Genomic DNA, 25,052 nt, shown 5'->3' with positions numbered 1-25,052 from the left:
CATGTTTTTGTTTATGCCAGAGATAAAGGAATATCCCCCAAAACAGAACAAATTATCCAGCAAAGGCAGATAGAAGCTACTGGTAACAATAAATTGATATTCCTAAGGAATTTGAGGAAACGGGAAGAAGAAATATCCTGCCACTGGATATTTACTTGATCTTACCTACAAATTAAGAGATAGACATATTTCTGACATCAAAGAGACAGAAACATTGGGCTTATATAGCATTTCTTACATCTGTTTAGATATTGCCCATCTTGATACATCTTAATACAATGTATATATCATAATATGATAAACTTAATACTCTGACACATCAAGACAACTGTTCTTCTTTAAGTCTCCATAGGCATTAATCTCTGCTCTTCTAAGAAACATTCCAAATTTGAAAACTTCAAACTACCCTGAAAGGGCTTGCTTAAAATTCTGTCTTGTGATGATGTTAATCCTTTTATCATGAAATTCTATTTCCAAGTATATTACTGGTTCCTGATGTTAGAAGCCCTATGAATTTATTTAGAACTGATTTTTTTTTAGTACACCTACCTTCTATTGTAAACCACGTGCTTAAACCTCCAGATGAATTTCTAGTGTAGTGAAAAATTACCATATTATCATAAGTAGAAGAGCATAAAATTACTATGTCCTGGAGTATAAAATCACTACATATTATTTTTAAATATGATAAATCTTATGGTAACTTCGAAAACTAAAGTAATATAAAACTTGAAGAAATAGATTTTTAAAAATTTGGAACAACAGTAATAATGAAGCATTTATTTTTCTGGCTGTTACTTATATCAAATGAAATGGCAGTCAGCATTCTACAATATAAGAAAAAGTTGCTTTTTTACTATATTCTGAGACAGAAGTCTACAATAGAAAAATGTTATTCTTCCTTCTCTCAGAAACTACTTGATTGGGGAGACTGTGAATTAGATGACCTTCAGCATTCCTTGAACTGAACACCCTGAATTCTACTGGTCTCCATCATAGCTGTGATACTGGAATAGAATTAGCACAAAGCCAGATAAAATGGGATATTTGTATCTGTGGCTTCCTCTCACATTCACAACAAAGGATCATTGAAAGGAGGGATGAAATTAACATCATCATTAGTCAACATAATAGATTTGACCTCAGTTAAAACAAAACAGTCTTCAGAGCTTGAACAAAGTAAAGTTCTCTGTAAATAAGTTTATAGCCAGGAAAACTGAATAATATGTGTTTTCTGATATTTTCTTAATAAAATATAAAGTTTAGATTTTTAAAGGCATGACCTAGAATGATTCCATGATGTCTGAAAGGACAGTATTAAAACAGAGACTGCACAACTCAGTGCATGAAAGCAGAAGCAGTAAGCTACTTATCCAGGAAAAAAAAATCTTTATTTATATTACTAGTCCTTCCTTCCACCTAGGTGAATGTGTTTAATTTTTCATTACTTTTATAATTAATTGGAAAATACTTGAGAGTTTTTGAAATTTTGGTCTAATTGAATATATGTGAAAACATCACTTGAGTCAAGCTTAACCTGAGATGTCATTTATTGCATGATGTGGGAATACAAACTGATTCAACCATTAAGGTAAAACATACAACTATACATGATGTAGCAATTGCACTCCTAAACATATACCCAAGGGGAATAAGTGACAATGTCCACCAAGAGACATGTATAGTTTCATTAATAATTGCCAAAACATGGAAACAATTAAAAATTCCATCAACAAGAAAATGGAAGAATATTGAGGTTATTTGTACAATGAAATATTACTTAGCTATAAAAAAGGGAAAACCACAGGTTTATACAACATAGTTGATCGTACATGTATAATGATAAATGAAGGAATGAAGGCATAAAAAGGTTTATGATTTATAATTCTATCTATATGGAGTTCAAACAAGTGCAAAAGTAATTGAGGGTGATGGGAGACAGAGGAGTGGATACTTTAGGGTGAATGGAAGGGGCACAAGAAAGTCCTTGCAGTTGTTAGGATTATTCTATATCTTGATCTAGGAGGTGTTCACATACACACACACACACACACACACACACATACACACACACTCACACAAGTTTTAAAATTAAAGCCCATATTGGTGTTCTAATTTTGTAAGTGAGGAAACTGAGTTAAGAGCTTATGTAAATACTATGACCTGACTGTGCGCAAATGGCAGAACAGGATCAAACAGTTTATAATATTAAGAAATGTTTGAAAATGTCTTTTTAAAAATCAGAGTTTTTAATGTTTCAAAACAAATAATTTTAAATGCTCTATATCAAGTTTGAAATTAACTTTAATTTAACTGAACGTTATCTCAAGTTGTAATATAGTAACATTGTCAGCTTGCATTTCCAGCTTAAGACATAAGCAATTTCGAGAGGTTTGCCCAACTAAAGCATATTTGAGAGATGTTTAGCAAGTGGAGTTTCTTTAACAGATATATTTGTATCAGCTCAGGACAATTTGCTGTTAAAAGTAAAGTTCAATATTCTCTAGCTATAGCATTTCAAATAACTGAATCCTGTAAAATGTAAAGATTCTATCTCTATGATTATTTGAATTTATTTTTATACCTTTATACATTTTTTTTCCTTATGTCGAATTCATACTGTCATACACATTCTACTCTATTTTTGTCAATCTGTAGGGTAGAATATTTTTTAATGGCGTAAACCCATCCATTTTATTTCCCTTTGTTTATGTAGCAAGTGTTTCACTAAGAAAACTATTTTTATGTTCTATATTTGTAGACACATCATGAAAAAAATTAAGTAGAAAGAACCTGAAGATCCAAAGAGTTGAACAGAAAAGATTGTATGTTATCTTGATAGCTGAACCAGTTCAACATAATGAATATTAATAGATAATTCCCTGAACTGTGTTGTCAGCTCATGTTCTAACTGCAGGAGCCTCTTTAAATATGGTTGTCTTAGTCTGCTCAGGCTGCCATAGCAAAATAACATTGACTCTGTGGCTTAAATAACATAAATGCATCTTCTCCCAGTTCAGAAAGCCAGAAGTCCAGGATCAAGGTGCCAGCATGGTTGGTTTCTGATGAGAGTTTTCTTTCTGGGTTATAGATTGCTCTCTTTTCACTATGTCCTCATGTTACGGGGATAGACAGAAAGAGAGCAAGTCCTCTGAGGTCTTTACCTAAAAGGGCACTAATCCCACCATGAGGACAACACCCTACAACCTTAATTAAACCTAATTATCTCTCAAAGATCCCTTCTCCAAATACCATCACATTAAGGGTTAGGGCTTTAACATATGAATTTGGGGGTGACACAATTAAGTCCCCAGTAATGGTTATTACAGAATTTGTGGCACATGGCTTGATACAATTTTCCAGCTCTTCCTTTATGCCTCATGGGATCATTTTCTTTGAATAACACTTTAAGTGCTTTTTCATTTTCAGTTTTCAATTTTATTTGCCATAATTCTAAAGTACTACAGGGTTCTACAGAAAGCAATTTGATACTATGTAAATTATCAAGAATTTTAAATTCATATTCTCATTTTAATTCGAATGATTATACCAGGGTATACAAAGTATTGATAAACTGCAATTGGTTTATCAATAGATCAAATACTCCATAAATAGCAATATGGTCCCTACTATGTATATAATTATGTGCAAGATGCTAAGTAGTGTTTATATTTTAAATCATTCTGAATTTAAACTGACCTCAATTCTCCATTATTAAAAATGCTTGGACTTCCAGAAAATAGGCTAATAAATTAACAAATGTATACATGAAAGACACAAATATAGAATGCAAAAGGGAAAGAAACTTCCTTAAACATGATTTTAACTTACTGATCTAGAGTTCAGTTTGTAATTGGATGTGAATCACACACATTAAAATTTTCTTAGTATATTGAACATGGAAAGCCCTTTTTATATTTTATTCAAAGCCAGCACAAAGACATACAGATATATTTATACTGAAGAATTCTGGGGGAAGCACTGCTTGACAACTGAGACCATTAATGTGATAATCAGATGAGCTAAAATCACAGATGAGTTAGAAACAGGAATTTGTATATAGTGACGTTGCTAAGGTTCACTTGATTTCTACAAACATCAGCAATAAATGAGGAAAATATCTCCCCAAGATATTATAATCCGAAGTGCAGAGTCAGAAACGGCAGAATAAGAACATTCTATATGTCAAGAGTGGCCTTCAGATAACCTTTAGATATCTTTTTTCTTAATGTATTTTTTCTGCTCTTTTCAAGTTAAGCATTATTACTTAAATGCTTCAGAGTAGACAAAAAGTATGTTTTTCATTCATGAGATTTCTATAACTTCTTTGAAAATAAGATTTTAAAGTAAAATATTTACAAAGTGGAAGTGTTGCATAAATTTCTATATTTTTTAAACATCTTTATTGGAGTATAATTGCTTTTCAATGGTGTTAGTTTCTGCTTTATAACAAAGTGAATCAGCTATACATATACATATGTTCCCATATCTCTTCCCTCTTGCATCTCCCTCCCTCCCACCCTCCCTATCCCGCCCCTCCAGGTGGTCACAAACCACCGAGCTGATCTCCCTGTGCTATGCAGCTGCTTCCCACTAGCTATCTACCTTACGTTTGGTAGTGTATATATGTCAATGCCACTCTCTCACTTTGTCACAGCTTACCCTTCCCCCTCCCCATATCCTCAAGTCCATTCTCTAGTAGGTCTGTGTCTTTATTCCCGTCTTTTTTTTTTTCCCTTAGATTCCATATATATGACCCAGCAATCCCACTACTGAGCATATACCCTGAGAAAACCATAATTCAAAAAGAGTCATGTACCAAAATGTTCATTGCAGCTCTATTTACAATAGCCAGGAGATGGAAGCAACCTAAATGTCCATCATCAGATGAATGGATAAAGAAGATGTGGCACATATATACAATGGAATATTACTCAGCCATAAAAAGAAACAAAATTGAGTTATTTGTAGTGAGGTGGATGGACTTAGAGTCTGTCATACAGAGTGAAGTAAGTCAGAAAGAGAAAGACAAATACCGTATGCTAACACATATATATGGAATCTAAGAATTTCTGTATTTTTTTACATTTAAATATTAAGTACACAACAATTCTCAAAGCAATTAAAAGTAAACATTATCCAACTGTATCCAACTATAATTTTATGTAAATATTGCTTCATTGCATCTCTGAGGTAATTCCTACAGTCTCCCAAATTCACTATGGGCATTTTCACCTTTGCTCTTTTGCACATATTGTTATTTCTTTCTGGAACATTTCTCTGCTCTTGTCTGCCCAATAACTACTTGAATTTCATTAAGAGTGAAGTTTTCTTTTGATTAATTTTGGATATGTCTAAGGTACCATTTACAGGGGTAAAAAGGTAAGCACCCTTGCCTCAACAGAGGATAATTCTGTGAAGCAGTTTATGCTAAATTTTACCTGAGAACACAATTTTATTCTCACCTTTTCCTTTTGCTATTCTGCTGTAATTCCTCAGCAGACCAAAAGCACCCGAATTTTTATCTCATGCTCTTACTAGCGAGACTGATCCATTATAAGTTTAACGTATTTTAAACAAGAATTAAACCACCTTTCTTTTTCTGGCTCTTTACTGCCTACCCTCAACTCCAGATGCCAGGTCCTTATAATTTATGAGAATTCTGAGATACAAATTAAGCTCCTTCTTTGTTTTCCCCTCTGCCAGATAAAGATTTGTATTTATGGATCCTCTTAGTCCATCTGCTTTGTAGCTTCCAAAATGCCACTGTTGTCAGTTTTCGTGTTCTCAGTGTCTTGGTGGTGTAATGCCTTAAAAAATCCTTTCCCAATATTATCTTGGTGTTTCAGAAGGCCAAAAAAAGTAGATGTGTGTGTTCTGTTTGACATTTTTATCAAGTTACTTCTTTTTAAACATAAATTGTATTTGGCTTTGCTATGTACCCATAGTGTGAATGCATAAATTTGAGGTTAATTCAGGAAGGCAAAGTTTCCCCATGAAATTCACAGTTCTTTCTTCAGTCTAAGCTTTCTATTAATTGTTATAGGGTTGGAAATATCTTTATATTCTTCAACCACAGATTCAACCAACCACTGACCTTGTAGGACTGTAGTATTTACTACTGAAAAATATCCATGTATAAGTGAACCCACACAAACTTACATGGTTCAAGGGTCAATTGAAACCATGATTATTGTTTGATTTGGCAATATCTTTTAACTACCATCTTTTCTCTTTCCCATCAATTTCCCTATTTGTCTTTTTCTTGCCCCAGGCTAATTTGGGGGCTACTCCTTTGTTGTCTTATAATTCAGTGCAAATTTTAATCATTTATTTCCCTGAACTGCCATCATTATTTTTCATGTTAGCATATCTGCAATACTCTCCTGCAGGAGGAACACATGGAATTCCTCAACACCGCTCATTCTGCTGGCATGTGTGATCTGCTTCTGTCTCACAAATATCATTCTCAGAGAATCTGAAATTTTTATTCCCCTCACGTATTCTGGTACAAACTCAATGGGTAGCCCTTTTCTTGGACCATTTTTAAATGTCAATTTTTATTTTGTCAAGACACACGGTTGGAAGCCTTCACTAAGAATTCCGTGTATAAACCAATGCCACAAATGATCATCTAACAAAATCTAAAAAAAAATCTATGTTGAGACAGATTTTTAACTTCCACGTCATAATAGCCCAAATATTTATGTATTCTTTTATAATTCACAATTTCCTTTGATTTACAACATAACATTGTATGCAATCAATAGACTTGTAAAGATACTATGTTAAGTGTTATTTCCAATTTATTGATAAGAATACTGAGCCTCAGAGAGATTCATGATTCATCTAAGGTATTACATATAATATAAATATGGGAGCTTGGATTCTAGTATGATATGCATTCTCCTAAACCTCAGAGCTCTCATTTAATTAATATTTTATATAATTACAAAGTTGTTATCTAATCAGCAATCTCATAAGTTTATAAATACTATATGGAATGTAAGAGGACAGAATATGCTTGGAGCTCAAGTTATCAGCATACCACACTTCAATGCATGCGATTATCAATGTGCAACTAATCAACAGTTTTACTGAACATACAATAAAAGGATAATAGCATATGGATTTATGAATCTGCTTAATATCAAATGCTAACAAAGAGCCATGAAAAGCTCATCATTGGGTTATGATTCAGATTCCACAAGTACATATTGAGAGCTTACTCAAATATTCAATAACATTCAATCCTTAAGACAAAACTGTGAAGTAGGTGATGTTATCTTGATTTTGCAGATGAAGAAACTAAAACTTAAGAAAAGTAAAAGAGCTCCGTATTATCTAGACTGCAAATATGAAAATCAAATGCACATATTCTGATTATTCTTCTATATGCCATACAATGTCAAACAGGTCCATGCTAATTCCTGAGTTCTGTGAGGCCGTGGAAAAAAGTATTTTAATTCAATAACTGGTTCTTTTGTACTTTTTCCCTGTTGGAAGTACTACTGAATCCAGTGTTCCACTGTACTAAATTAAAACAATCTAAACTTTTCCATGATATGTTTAAAGAATACTTGGTGTATTTTATTTTAGAAGGAATTTAGCTTTATTTTTTCTATGAAGTTAAAACTAGCAGAACCGAAACTTGTTATATCATCAATGTGCAATTTGTTGGATTTAAGATAACACAGATCCTTTTTATTTAATAGAAGTATCAATCTCATTCTTCTTTCCTGTTAAAGAGCCACGTGTGATAGGCTTTGGATAGTGCTAGACTAAAGAAGGTAAGTTTTCTTACCAGACTTTTTCAAGCCAGTGTCTTAAACTGCAGAGAAGCAATTTTGGTAAACATGGGATCTTAATGCTGCATTCTTTGTTGGCTCAACACAGGAAAGAGTCACAGATTGCAACAATCAATAGAAAGCAGCAAGTTAGCAGCTAATGCCCACCCTCTTATAAGCTCCAAGAAAAGTTTACCTCGGCAAAGAAAGTCATGACAACAGGAAAATCAAAACTAAAATGTCAATCATCTGCTCTCAGAGTATCTGAAGCCATAATGATCTGGTTACATCTCTCTAGACTCCACATAATTCTGGATTATTGCTCTCAAGTTTGGGGGACTATTTTCTATTTTATCCACTGACCTGACATTGACTTATACTGATAGATCATCTTCCAATCTTGATTCCATTTCATACTATCTTCTAGCACTTTTCAAAACAGTCTAAAATATCCGAGCATCAATTGCTAAGGTAAAACATGACAGGGTGAGCTCTAGTCCAGGAACCTGACTCAGTTCTCACATTCAGAAAGAAAATAACCATCTTTACAACTGCTATGGATAAAAGGCTTTGCAGTGATGATTAACCAAATGTTATATAACTGTCATATTATGTTTGCAAAAACTATGACAATGATAATGGAATATAATCTTTCTTGTTATTTGCTTAAAATTTTCATTTGAGAATCAGTGGTTGTAATCTCTTCATGAAGATACAATATATTGATCATTGGAGAAGGTATTACTTTCCCATCCAGACTGTCACATTAAGAGCTGTGAGACTGGAAGAGGAGAGGCAATAAATATAGATTATTGGTCATTAACTTGTATCACACAGTGTTCTTCACACTTTAATTATGCTACCAAAGTAATCCTCACAGCTTCCATAAGTGCAAGGTATTAATATTAGCTCCAGTTTATAGATGAGGAAAGAAAATCTGGGTGACTAAGCACTTAGCTCAATTTATCCAGCAGCAAGAAGTACGTGTCATTCCCCTAGACTTTCATTTGTTCATCTGAATAAGTTTAACTAGATTGCTGCTAATAACTGCTTTATTTTAAATCACTCGCCTGTGTGGGGAGAAAAGATGCTTGTTGGTACTTACATGGATCTAGAGAAATCAGTGAATACATCAATGTATGGTTTGTGTCATTGGTTATAAGAGCTTAAAAATTATCTATCTACCTGAAGGTTCATTTGAGAACATATCTAACCCTTTGAACTGTGGTTAGTCTGGCTAGAATAAAAGTTGCAGGAAATATGAAATTATACCTTCTGGTTTTAAAGATGTATATTATTTTTATATTATACAATATAAAATCATACTATATAATTTACCATAAGAATAAAATTATTACTCTAAACATGAGTTCATACTATATCTTTTTCTTCCAATATGATATAGTTTATTCTAGAATTTCTTCCCTGTTTATCTATACCTTCCAAATCCAATGGTGAGAAACCTAGCTTCCACCATCTGCCATCTATTTTTTTAATAGTCCCATCCCACTATACATATATAGTAGCTTCAGAATTTTTAGCTCATGCTCTCATGAGAGATAGCTTTACAAAGTAGAGGACAGTGCATAGGTACAGTTTCTTTTGACTTTAGTCCTACAGTCTTCATTATTTCAAAGTTACTTTGGTTAACACCCGCCCCCCGCAACATGCCACCCGCTTTCAGGGAGATTGTGTGAAATAATAGAGGATATACATACACGTCTCTGCCCCCAGGTGTTGGCACAGAGCTCCTAAAACCATTGGAATGTCCTGGATGATAGGAGTGTCTTTTGATCTAATGAGGTGACTGTTGGTGAGCTGTATAGCTTCAGAATGGGGGCTCATTACCAGAAAGACCATGACATGATTAGAAAGACCATGCCATGATCAGAAGCTTGGAACATTCCACTCCAACCTCACATCCTCTGGGAAGAGAAAAGAGACTGAAGACTGAGTTAACAATCAATTATGCCTTCATGATTAAATGTCCCTAAAAATCTCAGAAGTAAAGCATTCAGAGAGCTCTTAAGCTGCTGAACCCATGGAGGTACTAAAAGGGTGTCATGCCTGGAGAAGGTGTGGAAGCTCTGCAGCTCCTCCTTCACACCTTACATCTTCATACCTTTGCATCTCTTCCACCTGTATGTTCATCTCTATCCTTTAGTATATCCTTTTATAATAAACTGGTAAACTTAAGTGTTTCTCTGAGTTCTATGAGCCTTTCTGGCAAATAACTGAAACCAAGGAAGGGGTCATGAGAACCCCATGTACAGCCTATCAGTCAGAAATAGAGGGGACAAATGGGTTTGTGATTGACATCTGAATTATGTGTGTTTCGGTGGGGAGGTGGTGGGCGTTCTTGTGGGACTGAGCCATTAACCTGTAGTATCTGACATTATTTCCAGGTAGACAGTATCAGAATTAAGTGTAGGAGATCTAGCTGGTGTAACACAAAATTGCTTAGTGTGGGGAAAACACCCATACATCTGGCATCAGAAGTATAGTGAATGTGTGAATAAAGGAGGAACACACAGGAGTGTATTTTTTTTCTCATACAGACTCTTTTATATGTTTGTAATCCAATTAGATTTCCTCATCACAGTCTGCATTCCATTGTGGGATCCCCCTGACCTCCTAATTATTTTTTTTCAAGAATTTATAAACAATAGGGCTTCTCTGGTGGCACAGTGGTTGAGAGTCCACCTGCCGATGCAGGGAACACAGGTTCGTGCCCCGGTCTGGGAAGATCCCACATGCCGCGGAGCGGCTGGGCCCGTGAGCCATGGCCGCTGAGCCTGCGCGTCCGGAGCCTGTGCTCCGCAACAGGAGAGGCCACAACAGTGAGAGGCCTGCGTACCACAAAAAACAAACAAACAAAAAAGAATTTATAAACAATAAAGTTCACTCTTGTGCTGTAAAGTTCTATGGATATTGACAAATGCATAGGACCCTGTACCCACCACTACAGTATCATATAGAATATGTTCCCTTTTCTAAAAATAGCCCCTTGCTACACCTATTCAAACTTTTACTTCTTCTCCCCAAACCCCTGGCAACTACTGACTGACTGATGGATTGACTGATTTTACCATCTCTCAGCTTCTGAACTCTAATCCAGTTTTCCAACTCTTTTCCAAAAAGTCATATAAATGGAATCATACAGAAGAAAAGAAGCCGTTTTACAACTGGCTTTTCAATTTGTATATATATGCATTTAAGGTTCATCCATGTAGCTGTGTATTTTGATAACTCATTCTTTTTATCTCTGAATAGTATTCTATTGAGTGATGTACAACAGTTTGTTTATTCATTCATATACTGAGGTCACTTCCAGTTATTGGCAATTATAAATAAAGCTGTTATAAACATTCATGGGCCAGTTTTTGTGAGGATATAAGTTTTCCAATAATTTTGGTAAATATGTAGGTGCGTATTGGCTGGATGATAATACATGACTATGTTTTGTTTTATAAGAAGCTGCTGAACTGTCTTCCAAGTGGCTCTACCATTTTGCATTTCTACCAGCAATGAATGAGAGTTCCTCTTATTCAGAATTCTAACCAGCAACTGATATTTAGTTTGTTTGGATTTTAACCACTCTACTAGATGCACCATGATACTTCTTTTTTATTTTTCACTGTAACTTTAACCTATTTTCTTCTTATTATCATGTATCTAGTATACCTTTGACAACTTCTTTGCTTTTAGTTTTCCAGAGTCACTTTAGATTAGATGTATCTCCTGAACACCAAAAACATTTGGATACACAAAGGACCCCGAATAGCCAAAGCAATCTTGAGAACGAAAAATGGAGCTGGTGGAATCAGGCTCCCTGACTTCAGACTATACTACAAAGCTACAGTAATCAAGACAGTATGGTACTGGCACAAAAACAGAAATATAGATCAATGGAACAGAATAGAAAGCCCAGAGATAAACCCACGCACATATGGTCACCTTATCTTTGATAAAGAAGGCAAGAATATACAGTGGAGAAAAGACAGCCTCTTCAATAATTGGTGCTGGGAAAACTGGACTGGTACATGTAAAAGTATGAAATTAGAACACTCCCTAACACCATACACAAAAATAAACTCAAAATGGATTAAAGACCTAAATGTAAGGCCAGACACTATCAAACTCTTAGAGGAAAACATAGGCAGAACATTCTATGACATAAATCACAGCAAGATCCTTTCTGACCCACCTCCTAGAGTAATGGAAATAAAAACAAAACTAAACAAATGGGACCTAATAAACCTTAAAAACTTTTGCACAGCAAATGAAACCATAAACAAGACCAAAAGACAACCCTCAGAATGGGAGAAAATATTTGCAAATGAAGCAACTGACAAAGGATTAATCTCCAAAATTTACAAGCCGCTCATGCAGCTCAATATCAAAACAACAAACAATCCAATACAAAAATAGGCAGAAGACCTAAATAGACATTTCTCCAAAGAAGATATACAGATTGCCCACAAACACATGAAAGAATGCTCAACATAATTAATCATTAGAGAAATGCAAATCAAAACTACAATGAGATATCATCTCACATCAGTCAGAATGGCCATCATCAAAAAAATCTACAAACAATAAATGCTGGAGATGGTGTGTTGAAAAGGGAACACTCTTGCACTGTTGGTGGGAATGTAAATTGATACAGCCATATGGAAAACAGTATGGAGGTTCCTTAAAAAACTAAAAATAGAACTACCATACAACCCAGCAATCACACTACTGGGCATATACCCTGAGAAAACCATAATTCAAAAAGAGTCGTGTACCATAATGTTCACTGCAGCTCTATTTACAATAGCCAGGACATGGAAGCAACTTAAGTGTCCATCAGCAGATAAATGGATAAAGAAGATGTGGCACATATATACAATGGAATATTACTCAGTCATAAAAAGAAACAAAATTGAGTTATTTGTAGTGAGGTGGATGGACCTAGAGTCTGTCATACAGAGTGAAGTAAGTCAGAAAGACAAATACCGTATGCTAACACATATATATGGAATCTAAGGGGGAAAAAAATGGTCATGAAGAACCTAGGGGCAAGATGGGAATAAAGACACAGACCTACTAGAAAACGGACTTGAGGATATGGGGAGGGGGAAGGGTAAGCTGTGACAAAGTGAGAGAGTGGCATGGACACATATACACTACCAAACGTAAAATAGATAGCTAGTGGGAAGCAGCCGCATAGCACAGGGAGATCAGCTAGGTGCTTTGTGACCACCTAGAGGGGTGGGATAGGGATGGTGGGAGGAAGGGAGATGCAAGAGGGAAGAGATATGGGAACATATGTATATGTATAACTGATTCACTTTGCTATAAAGCAGAAACTAACACACCATTGAAAAGCAATTATACTCCAATAAAGGTATTTTTAAAAAATTGGATTTTGATTTGTGATATTTTTGGATATTTTGATACATTTGGATGTTTTTCTTTCTTTTAATAGGTGAGTTAAGCCCATTTATACCTATTAATGTGACTGAAATAGTTGGTCTTAACTGTGTTATTTTATACGTTTTTGTTTCTGTTTTTGTTTTTTGCAGTATGCGGGCCTCTCGCTGTTGTGGCCTCTCCGGTTGTGGATCACAGGCTCTGGGCGTGCAGGCTCAGCAGCCATGGTTCACGGGCCTAGCCGCTCCGCGGCATGTGGGATCTTCCCGGACCAGGGTACGAACCCATGTCCCCTGCATCGGCAGGCGGACTCTCAACCACTGCTCCACTAGGGAAGCCCTATTTTATACTTTTGTGTTTTATTTTATATTTTTATGTTTCTGTGTCTATGAGATTTATATCACACTATTTTTAAAAATATATTGTACTCAGGAAGATTTTTTTAAAATTTTTGTTCTAGTAGTTATTTATACCTCTGAATGCCCTTAGACACCTGTTTTCTTATTTAACTTTTTACTATCTCGTTTATCAGTGTTTAATTGTACTCTTTTACTACTATATATTTTATATGCTATAGTCAATGTGTTTTTACTAATTTTCTTTTTACTTTCCCTTCTCCTTCCATTGCTTACTTTCATTAATACATTTTAATAATATAAATTTGATATATCATTCATCCACTTTTATCCTCACTTTTGTTTTCAGCCTTAGATCTGTCATGATATATATTTTTATATCCTACATCAGTCCTTCACTAAAGTTTGCCTAGACATCTTCATTTGAATGAAACTTAAGCCACAGTAATTTCCTTAAAAGGGCTCATGGCTATACAATATTGATATACATGTTGTTGTATACTTAAAACTCATTTTCTATAGGATTGATACTTGAAGGAGATCTGAGATGTACATACAATCTTTGGATCATGCTTACGATCTCTCTTTTGTTGTGTGTTTTTGAAAAGGCTGCTTCATTGTTGCTTCATTTTCTATGTTAATTTGAAATGTCTGCTGCATTTGGGGTAAAATGTATAATTGTTTTGCCCTAAAATTTATTTTCTCCCCCATCCCCAGGAAACATCATCAAGAACTCTAAGAAAAAATTTTTTTCTTTATAATTAAAATGAAATACTTTTACTAGGATTAGAGTTGATTATTTGGGCTTACATTTTTTCCTCTATTTAATGGGCCCTTTCAAGGTGTAGGTTTAGGTTTTTTTTCTGGAAAGTGCTTTTGGATATAGTTTTAAACACTAGTGACATCCATTATTTTCTTTTTCTTCTTCAGGGACTTAAATTATATTAAAATCCCTTCTTTGTCCATCTGCTATTGTCTTACACCATATACACTCTATACTCCTTTTTTTTTTTTTTTTTTTTTTCAGTATGTGGGCCTCTCACTGTTGTGGCCTCTCCCGTAGCGGAGCACAGGCTCCAGACGCACAGGCTCAGTGGCCATGGCTCACGGGCCCAGCTGCTCTGTGGCATGTGGGATCTTCCCGGACCGGGGCACGAACCCGTGTCCCCTACATCGGCAGGCGGACTCTCAACCACTGCGCCATCAGGGAAGCCCTATACTCCTTTCTTGATCTCTCTCACTTTCATTCTCTTGCCTGTTTGCTTGCAGGTCTTCAGTACACCAGGTGAATTTTCATTACATTATTGCCTTCTGGGCATGTTGAAATTTTCTTAATTATTGAGATTTTTACCAAAAAAACTCCTAAATCTTCCTAAAATGGGGAAGCATCATATCTTAAGGTGTGTTTAAACTCAAATTCCGAATTTTTAATGGCAACTCTTAAGACATATATTGAAATTTAAAAATTGCCAGTGTAATTTCAAGGTGGTTTACAAGATATTTAGTTCAGTGGCACCCTTTTCTTTCAGTTTGGCAAAGTCCAAATTCTTTCAGAAATTGTTTTTGTTTGTTCATTTGTTTGTTTGTTTCTGGTAGGGAGATGGGATATGTGTCCACATCTCTTCCCCTTAACCAGCCAGTTGCTAGAGGATGCCTCCCCTGTCTTTTTTTCCTTCTCTTTTTTTGCCACATGTGGCGAGGTTACTCGCCACATCAAATCATTTTTACTTTGAAGCTCCTTCCATGCAGTCCATGTTCTTATCTAGTAGTGTACATTTTTAGTACTTTTCAACTCACAATGGACCTAGTTCCTCTTTCTGTGGTCTATCAGTAGTTCCCCAATTCTCTCTTCCTTGCGGTTTATCTCAGAGTGATCTTGCTTACCACAGAGGCTTGTGGTTGGGTAGGAGTGGTAGGATCTGGAGTTATTTTCCTTTATTCACTTTCAAATAGTTTTATGTTTGGGCATTCTATGACTTTAAGTTATTCAAATTTATTCTGATTGCTCTATATTTTTTGAAGGAAATATAAAGAGCTACCAGGAAGGCTTGAATATTATTTTTTAAACTGTTAATTAAATCTGTCTCTATATATATTCTGACTGTATATCTCTATCCTCTTTCTATACATGTCTATCATTTCTCTTTGCACACTTTGGTGGGGATTGTTTTATCCTTTCACTCCTATATCTAGTTCCCAAATTAGGTTTTCTCTTTAGTAAGTATTTGGAATATTTTTATTGCCTCCAGTACAATTTTAAGTTCAGCAGTTTTTTTATCTTCATACCAATTATCTTGATATTTATCACCATGTCTCCAGTTCCATAAGCCTAAAGTGCCTTGATTAAGTTGAAAGTTTGAATCTAGAATCCTAAAGAGAAAACTTTTTCTTTTTCTTCAAAACATATGTTTCTGAAAAGGTAATAATTTCCCTTTATTCTTTGGTGTTGTTGCTTTCTATTTACCTGTAATATGTTTGGCAGTTTTGATGATTTTTATCTCTTTCTTAATTTCAGACAAATTTCCTCCATGCTGGTTTTCTGTTTATTATACCTGACCACTCTGGGGCAAAGAATTGCTATGCTTTTCTTGTATGTTCTATAACTTTCTGAAATAAAAGGAAACATGGAAAGTCACTTACACAAAGGAAGTGATTCCCTAAATTTAGTTCTAGTATTCAGTGGTGATGGCTGACTGTCTTACTCAGATTACAATCATTGAATGAGGAAGAGAGACATTTAGCAACATTATTTGAGTGAAAGCCCTTTCTCAGTGTTTAGTTCAGTTCAGAGGGTTTTATGTCCTGATATTCTTGATTCCACAGAACTAGCTGTCACTTTTCATGTTCAGAGACACTTCTAAGAATACTCCATCTCTAAAATGGCCCCAAACCACTAGAACCAAGAACTTCTATTTCCCTTTCTTCATTACAATAATGTTCACATCCAAAAGGAATGTAAGATCTTTTGAAACTATTAAAAATACACAGAACAATGAGGAAAACTCTTCAAAAGCAATTTTTAAAGAATAAGGAAGTTTTGCCTACAGGTAATTTTATTTTCATGATTATAATGTGAAATAATGTGCAATTTCTGTGCTAAAGAAGAAAAAATATACAAAAATTTATGAGTGGCACCCCTTTACCAGTCAATGTTCAAAACCATTTCATAGTTTTCCATGTATTCAAACAATACTGGATTTTATGGTTCCTAATAATTTCAGAATAATGATTATTTCCATCCATAAAAAATGAAAGAGAAGTAAAAAAAACCCAAAAAGCTTCAACACGTTTTGGATACAACTACCCAGGGCTCTCAGATCATCCCCCTAAAATTCAGACAAGAAGAAAATTGTTCTATAAATGTGTTTACAAGTGTTTGCTTACTAAATGAGCATGATTTATAGTAATGACAGCATTAAAATATGAATCTGTTTTATTTTCTATTTCTTCTTTAGCATTTAAAATGTAATTTATAAAACAATGTAAAGAAATTTAAATAAAACTATATATGTATATCTATATGTATATCTACATCTATATCTCCATGGGAGGCTTTCTAAGAGTTGTGTTAATATAAGGTTGACAACCCTTTTACTATCTACTGGCTTCAATTTTCTTAGTTAGAAAAGCAGGTGTATCCTGAAGAGAACTGTTGAAGATGTCACAACTTCCACTAGAAAAACAAAATGATATCATATATAAGAATTCCATTATCTTCTCAGCATTCTAGCAGCTGGCACAGGCAGATGGTTGCTTTTTCTTTTTTCTTCCTTTTTTCTTTTTTTTTTAATCGAAAGGAACAATAAAAAGGCTGTACCTCACTTGAAAACCTGTGCTTTCTTTCGTTTAACTGCATACAGAGGTAAGGGATTAAAATCTTAAATTTACAATAAAAAATCAAAATACCAGATGGTTTTATAATTGGATATTTTTTTCTCCCAGAGCAAAGCAGACTTTCGAAAAGATGAAGACATGGGCTAAAAATATGTGTACATGTAATATCCAATCTTTGTACTTGAAAGTAAAAAAATATATATATATATATTAATGAGAATTCTGGAGAGTTTGACCAAATTATATTTCATAGTAAATTATATTAGTATCAGCCATCAGCCATTGTGTATTGATTTATGCTCAGCTATTTTTAGTAATTTATACAACATAATAAATCATACTTTTTGAAATGAAAGAATAGGGTTTTATATTCCATTGAGGCAAAGATAGCAATAAATTTATAAATTTCAGTTGAGTTATTTTCACAAACGATGCAAGATAATGAAAATATAAACCAAAAAAATATTATATCAAGTTAAATAATCATCAGCTCTGATATATCCAAGGTTCGACAAGAACATAATTACAAATATGTTATGTTGAGGTTTTTGAATTTTCCTTTTTGGGATATGCTCAAAATTGTCCTCAAAGATATCCATATCCTGAAGCCTGTTAATATTACTATATATGGCAAAAGGGAGTTTGCAGATATGACTAAGTTAAGGATCTTGCTATGGGAAGATTATCTTGGATCATCTGGGTGGGCTGTAAATATAATCACAAAATTTATAAAAAGAAGAAATATATAAGTTTTAAGTATTGAAATAAAATTTCATTTTAATAGCCATACTAAGTGAAGTTGAATAAAAATGCATCCATGTATATTTTTTCAATTTTTGCGGGGAATATTGATTTACTGTTATCAGAAAATGATGCTTTAAACACAAAGCAGTAATATTAGCCATTTCTTAAGAATCTTTTCATAATGAATACCTTATGATTAATGAAAATATTATATACCTAATTCGGGTTTTAAATGAGAAAGCTCTATGCTATAATGTAAAACTTCAAATAATTTATATTTCATAAAACTTTATTTAACACTTCTTTTGTAAAATGCACTAAATAACCATTTTGCATATATAAAATTTTGCAAGTTTCTTTAATTGAATGAATTCGTATCACTACACAAGTTCATTTTTTCTAATTATTCAATGACAAAGTCAAACTATGTATACATTAAAAAGAATTTAAGAACAAATATTGATTGATTATATTATCCCATAGAATTACCTGAGAATTGTTAAGTTTGCCTTATTATGTTGCTACTGGGAGGCATGCAGTGCACTTACTGTAATGTCTAGTTCATTCAAGGTAGCCACTCAGCCATTTGGAAAAATGTTCACTTGACAATAACTTTGAAAGTTTATATATTGATCTAATTTCAACCAGACAATTTTCCTATCATTTTCTGCAACTTATTGTTATCAAAGTAGGCATTTCTTGAACCCCTGATGTAATTTCCTGAGAACTAATTTGACCATCACTTTTATGTTGACACCAAACCTTACTGTCTAATTCATAGAGACCATGCTTTCATGAAGATGGCCAGTGTAGATCAGTTTGGTAAAACATTAGACTAGCAGTTAGTAGATAAATGGTTCTCCAAGAGACACTGAACATCCTTTAAGACATGGACTGAGTGATTAATCCCCTTATTAATTCAACAAAGATTGAATAAGTATGCGTTTACTATACAATGATGAACAAATCATTAAAACATCAGTATATCTGGAGCTTAAATTCTATTGAGTAGAGATATAATTAAATAGTATATACAGTATATAAGTAAATCATATGTTAGAACATAGTGTTATAGAAAAACTAGATGGGATAAGAATAAAAAATTCTTGGAGGGGCACTATTTGAATTTTTTAATAAATGCTTACCCTCATAGAAGAAGTAACGTCTGTGTAGAAAACTAAGTTATATTTTGAAAGGACTGCTCTAGCTGCTGGGTTGAGGATACACTATGTTTTCTTGGAGGGAGTGGGGAGGCAGAGAGAGTTTCAAATCTGTGAGTCTAGTTAGGAAAGCAGTGCTAAAACCATGCTGGAAATGTTTGCAATTGTACCTGGCTTGTAGCAGTGAAGGTGATGAGAAGTATCCAGATTCAGGCTTTATTCAGAGAGGGGAGAACCCAGGGATTTCTTGCAGAAAAATGTGGGATACGAGAGAAAAAGAAGTACCAAACATGATTAAAATATATTTGTTTTGAATAAGTAAAAGAATAAAATTAACATTAACCGAGAATGGGAAAGGTTGTAGAGTGGATCAAGCGTGTGAGGGAGATTTGGATGGGTGTTAAGTTTAAGATGTCTGTACAAAGGTCAAGTAAAAATGTGAGTGAGCATTTAGATATACAAGTCTGTTATTTACTGAAAGGAGAACTCTAGGCGTAAGATAAATATTGAGTATTTTTAAACTTATCTGAGGTATTTAAAGTCAAAAGACCAGAAGATGACAAAAGGAATTGACTGAGTATATGTAGAGATCCAAAGATTGAGTTTTGAATTCTACAAGGTTAAGAGATTGGAGAAAAGAGATGAATAAGAAAAGTAAAGTAAAGGGGCTAGTTTGGTAGCAGTATAACCATAAGATTTTGGTATCTTGGACATCAAATAAAGAAAGTACACTGAGGAAGAGGTAGTAATCAATTGTATGAAATGCTAAATGCGAAGTCAGAGATGGCTGGTGGCACTGACAAAAGGAGTCATATGAATTAAGTCCATTTGTCCATTCCACAAGAGTTTTATTCTCATACATGTAATCACCTTGGTATTCTCTTCTGAACCATCTGGCAAAAGAAGGTTACTGAGAAAATTAGCTAGTCTACAGCATATTTTTTTAGTATTTAATATTTGATACAAAGTGGTCAGGCAATTGACCAATCACCCATCTACTGATAAGGCCATAATAAATGTTGATTCATCAGAAATTCTGAAGCTTACGTCTTAGATACCCTTTCAGTCTATACTCACTCTTTGATTACATCCTCCAGTTGCCTGGCTTTATATTATCTCATATAAGATAGAAACTACTCAATTTATATTTTCAGCTCAGACTTCTAATCTAAATGCCAGAAATATATATATCCAAATACCCGCATAATACTTTACTTGAGCTTTAAATAGATAATCTCAAATTGTTCTACTATCTAGTCTACCATAATTGAAATGAGTTAAAATTTACTCTAATAAGATTAAGTTGGAGCATCCACTGGAGCCCATCAGTGTTTTTGTTTGCTTTTTTTAAAAAATAATTTGTTGTTGGAATATAGCAAGATCTTCTGATTATTACCTCATGAATACAGTTTACCAAAAGTTGGAGAAGTTCAAGATGAAGACAAGTTTAGTTGCTTAGGTTTGACAATAAATACCATACTCTAAAGTAGAATTATTTGCTTAGATCTGCAGCAGAATTTTCAGCTCAGTTTAGAGTTTATAATGACACTACTGTAGTTGAGTGAAAGAGAAAATAAACTCTTGAAGAAATTTCCATGACTGAAGAAAAATACTGCAAAAAGGCTAAATAGGGAGAAATATGGAAATAGAGAAGGAGGAAAGAGGGAATGACACTAGTTCATCTCTTATCTATCTATCTATCTATCTATCTATCTATCTATCTTTTTGAATTGAGGCTTCTGCTTCCTGAGTTGGAAGCACTGCAGAAACTACAGACAGTTGGAAGGCTAGATTCATCCTAATCTATTAGCAGCAAAAAGAAATATGACAAACATTAGCCTTCTTCAGTAGTAAGCAAACCTATATGCTGAAAGTATAACGAAGCTTAACCAAGATGAAAGTGTTCTCAGTGAACATGTTTTTCACTGAGAAATAAAATTTTCTAAAAAAAGAGAAGAATTCATAGTGTTTTTTCTTTGCTTTTTCCTTAAAAAGTCTAAGGTTAATTTTCAATGTGTATATAGAACTTCAAAAATGAATGATTCTTTTGGTCAACATAGCTGACTGCTGTAGAACATTGGCTAACCGCTATATCTCTATTAATGGCAGGAATCATTATGTGATTCACATCAGTAATCAGGGTACCAGACACTGCAAGGGGTAACACATTTAACCTTCACTTTGTTTCACTGAGCTATGTTTGCCTTTCATCTTTTCTGGTCCCATTACAGCTTGCCAAGGGATTGTGCATCTGTTATTAGCAAATCTGATTTTATCTTATGTCAGACAGGAGAAATGAATGATTGGCACCACCATAACCTTTTGTTTCAGGAAGATCCAAGGTATTGTGTTTCAATAGCAGTGATATAGCACATGTATTAGCCATAATCAGCTTGACAGGAAGCAAATATTGTACCTCAAAGCAGCTTAAAAGTTGAAAAAGGTGAATACCTTATATTTTATTAAAGAATGTCAGTCTACTGGCCATAATTTACTCTTTTTTAATGTAAGAAAGAAACAAAAAGAACCTAGTTTCTAAAACAGTTCAATAAATAACATTTGCCAGTATAAAATGGATAGGTATTCCACAACAGGTTTCAATGAAAAAAAAAAGGGAAATTCAGAAAAGGGTTTGTCCCCTTTTTAATTGGAGCAATTTCTTAGAACCCCTGACTAATTATTCTTCTGCATATATTTGTGAACTATTCTTGAGAATCCAGAAGATTCTTGTGAAAGGTACAAAATGTCACTTTTATTTTTTGGTCATATTTACACTGAAAGAAGCAAAAAGGGAGCAATATATAACGTAATCTTTGAAGGAAAATGGGGTTGAAATGCATTAACTATGTTAGTATATTTAGCAAATACACACACACATACACACACAAACACACACACTGCTCCCATCTTAATTACAACTCTGTCAAGATAAATATTTAAATGCCAAAGGCTTTTTGAAGAAATGGGAAAAAACAGTTTTAGGGTGAGCTTTTTCTGGGAGTATGATAAATTTGTGATGAAATATATTAAAATGGAGTATATTTGTATAGAAATCTGTGAGAATTGAACAGCCAAGGAGGTTGGAGGGGACCAACCATCTGCAGGCATCATCTGTTTGTCATGAAGGCATCAGTGCTCATTAGCAAAAAGAATTGTTCCCTAAACCTACAGATGTCCACCCTGGTTGCCTAGAGTAGACTATATCCAAAGGGAAGAGCATGAAGGAAATCACCACCAGCAAATAAGTAGAATGTGCTTTCTCTGTTTCCATATTGTTAGATTGCTAGATTTAGTAATTCTCTACTATGCTCTCTCGATGGTTAGAACTTTGAAAATCAGGTGCCTATAGAATGATTAACATCAGCTCTAATTAATTATGCCCGATTAATAGGTAGTTATCTGACAGTTAATCAGTATAACATCACTAATATCTCATTTCCTCCAACTGCACTAATTTGCAAACAATCTAATCAATTGATTGACAAGTTAATGATCGTCTTATGCTCCTTTAGGTTTCTCAAGAGAATCACATATTTCTTCCTGTAACTCAGTCAAAGGAGGCACACACGAGTATTACTGTTGTTTTCTTTTCTCTCTCTCTTTTTTTTTTTTTAATAGACGGGGGCATACATAGGTTTATGATCACACATATAACAAGCAGCAGAAGAAGAATCTTAATGCAAATGGTAATGTGTTATCTAGTTTCTACCTGTTTCATTTCTAATTAACATACTACTAGTGTATTAATAACCAGAGTCAGAAATTCACTGATTAATTTATTGGATTGGGATCTGACTTAACAATGTTCTTTTCTTCCTTATAAGAAATGAGTCACTGCTAGTAGATTGGAGAAGGAATTCCTGAACCTTTAGCCCTTCCCATTGATATGGCTAGTTCACAGCTTGCTGAAAAATGTTCATTAAAGTTTTTAAAAATCATTTTATGTAAAACAGTTCAAGAATCTGAACTTGCACGGAATTGAAAAAGGTTTTCCTAGCAGTTTTCTATAGACATAAAGACAAACTAGGGAGATGGCATAAGTGAAATTCATTTGTTCTTAAACATGTACCTTAATATAAGTAAGGGAAATTGAGCAACAAATACTTACAAAGTAAATTTTGCCATCAAAATCTCCTGCCACCCAGTTCTAAATTAACAGGAATTTTAAGTTCAATTTTAGGCCTAATAGATATTGTTAAGATATTAAACAAGGAAAAAAGCTATATGAGTATAGGGTAATTGTAGTTCTTGGAATACACATTACAATAAAAACACCCAATTACTAACCATATTTACATGCTGAATAATGCCTTTAGTTAATTATTTGCAACCAATTGTATTGTATAAACTGTGAAGATGGGATTTTTAGAAGGGTAAAGTCAATATAAATTGAGTTCAATTCAAAAAAACGTCATTACTATCTATGAGACAATCTGAATTCAAAACTCCTAATGGGCATTAATAACATTTACAAATAAAATCAGATCTTAGCTTACACAAATATTAGGATATTGGGAGTCATAAGAATTAACTGTTTGTTGAGAAATTATTGTTATTTAGACCATTATAGTGCTCTTCAATTGTCAGCCTAGAAAATTCAAAGAAGGGAAATGTGAGCTCATGGTACACATGTAATTTGTACTATATCCAAATAAGCATAAGATTTTGAAAGCAGAATTTCACATAGTCTGCCACCTAGGGAAACAGAATATGATCTGTAAGTTTCAGCAGGATTCTACCTGGCTTAGATATCCACTTCTGGCTATACCTACCTATAGTAATTATTTATTTTAGAAATTTATGAAGATAACTTGAAGGATTCATTGAGAATGGTCAAATAAACACTATAGAATAATAGCTATATGTGCTTACTATATAGTTGGTATGCACAATTTTACATATAAATCTATAAGTCATAAGCTCATTACATAAGTTTCCTCAGTTCTTCCATTTTAGAAACAGTATAGCCTTCAGCTAGGAGTAAATCAGGATTTGTCTTAAATATTCATTTCCTCACCTGTATGACGCAACAGGCCATGTTTCTCCAATGAAGGTCTTTATAACTAATTGTAGAAACTTTTTTCAGTATGCGTTTGTTCAAATTATACATAACAGAAAATGGTGATTGTATTTCTAGGCCTTATTTTTACGTAGATTTCCTACTACTTATTGCCCACGACAGTGTTGTTTCGTCAATATTCAACCTTGTATCTTTTTGTTCAAAACTGTTTTCTAATTTTTTTTTTTCCTGTGTTTTGCTACTAGCATTCTACATCAGTGAGGCATGAAGGCATGGAGAATGGAGACCTAAGTTCATGATATCAGCTGAAGTCTAAAGGAGAAACTATAACGGAATTCAAAATAGTACTAGGTCTTCCTTTATGATTAAAAACAAAACAAACAAATGAAAGAAACAGAAAGGCATGGAAATTGGTTTCCACATAATATTAATAAAGACCCTTCTTGGTTGTAGTATTTTGCAATAACATTATTTGAGTATCATGCTCACTGTTGGATATAATGCTAGTACCTTTCCAAATTCTTCTAGTTAAAAATCAGAGCATGTCATATCTGGTAACAAATATAACAAACATACTCATAGTGAATCAAGATGTTAATAATAGTGGAAATTGGCTGAGGGGGGTGGGGAGGTACATGGGAAGTCTCTGTTATTTCCACCTACTTTTCTATAAACCTTAAACTTCTGTAAAAAATAAGAGTTCATTAACTGAAAGGATAGAAAATAATGTAAA

Source organism: Orcinus orca, chromosome 6, assembly GCF_937001465.1.
Source record: "Orcinus orca chromosome 6, mOrcOrc1.1, whole genome shotgun sequence".
NCBI classification, from domain to species: Eukaryota; Metazoa; Chordata; class Mammalia; order Artiodactyla; family Delphinidae; genus Orcinus; species Orcinus orca.
Note: the sequence above shows the minus strand (reverse complement) of the source record.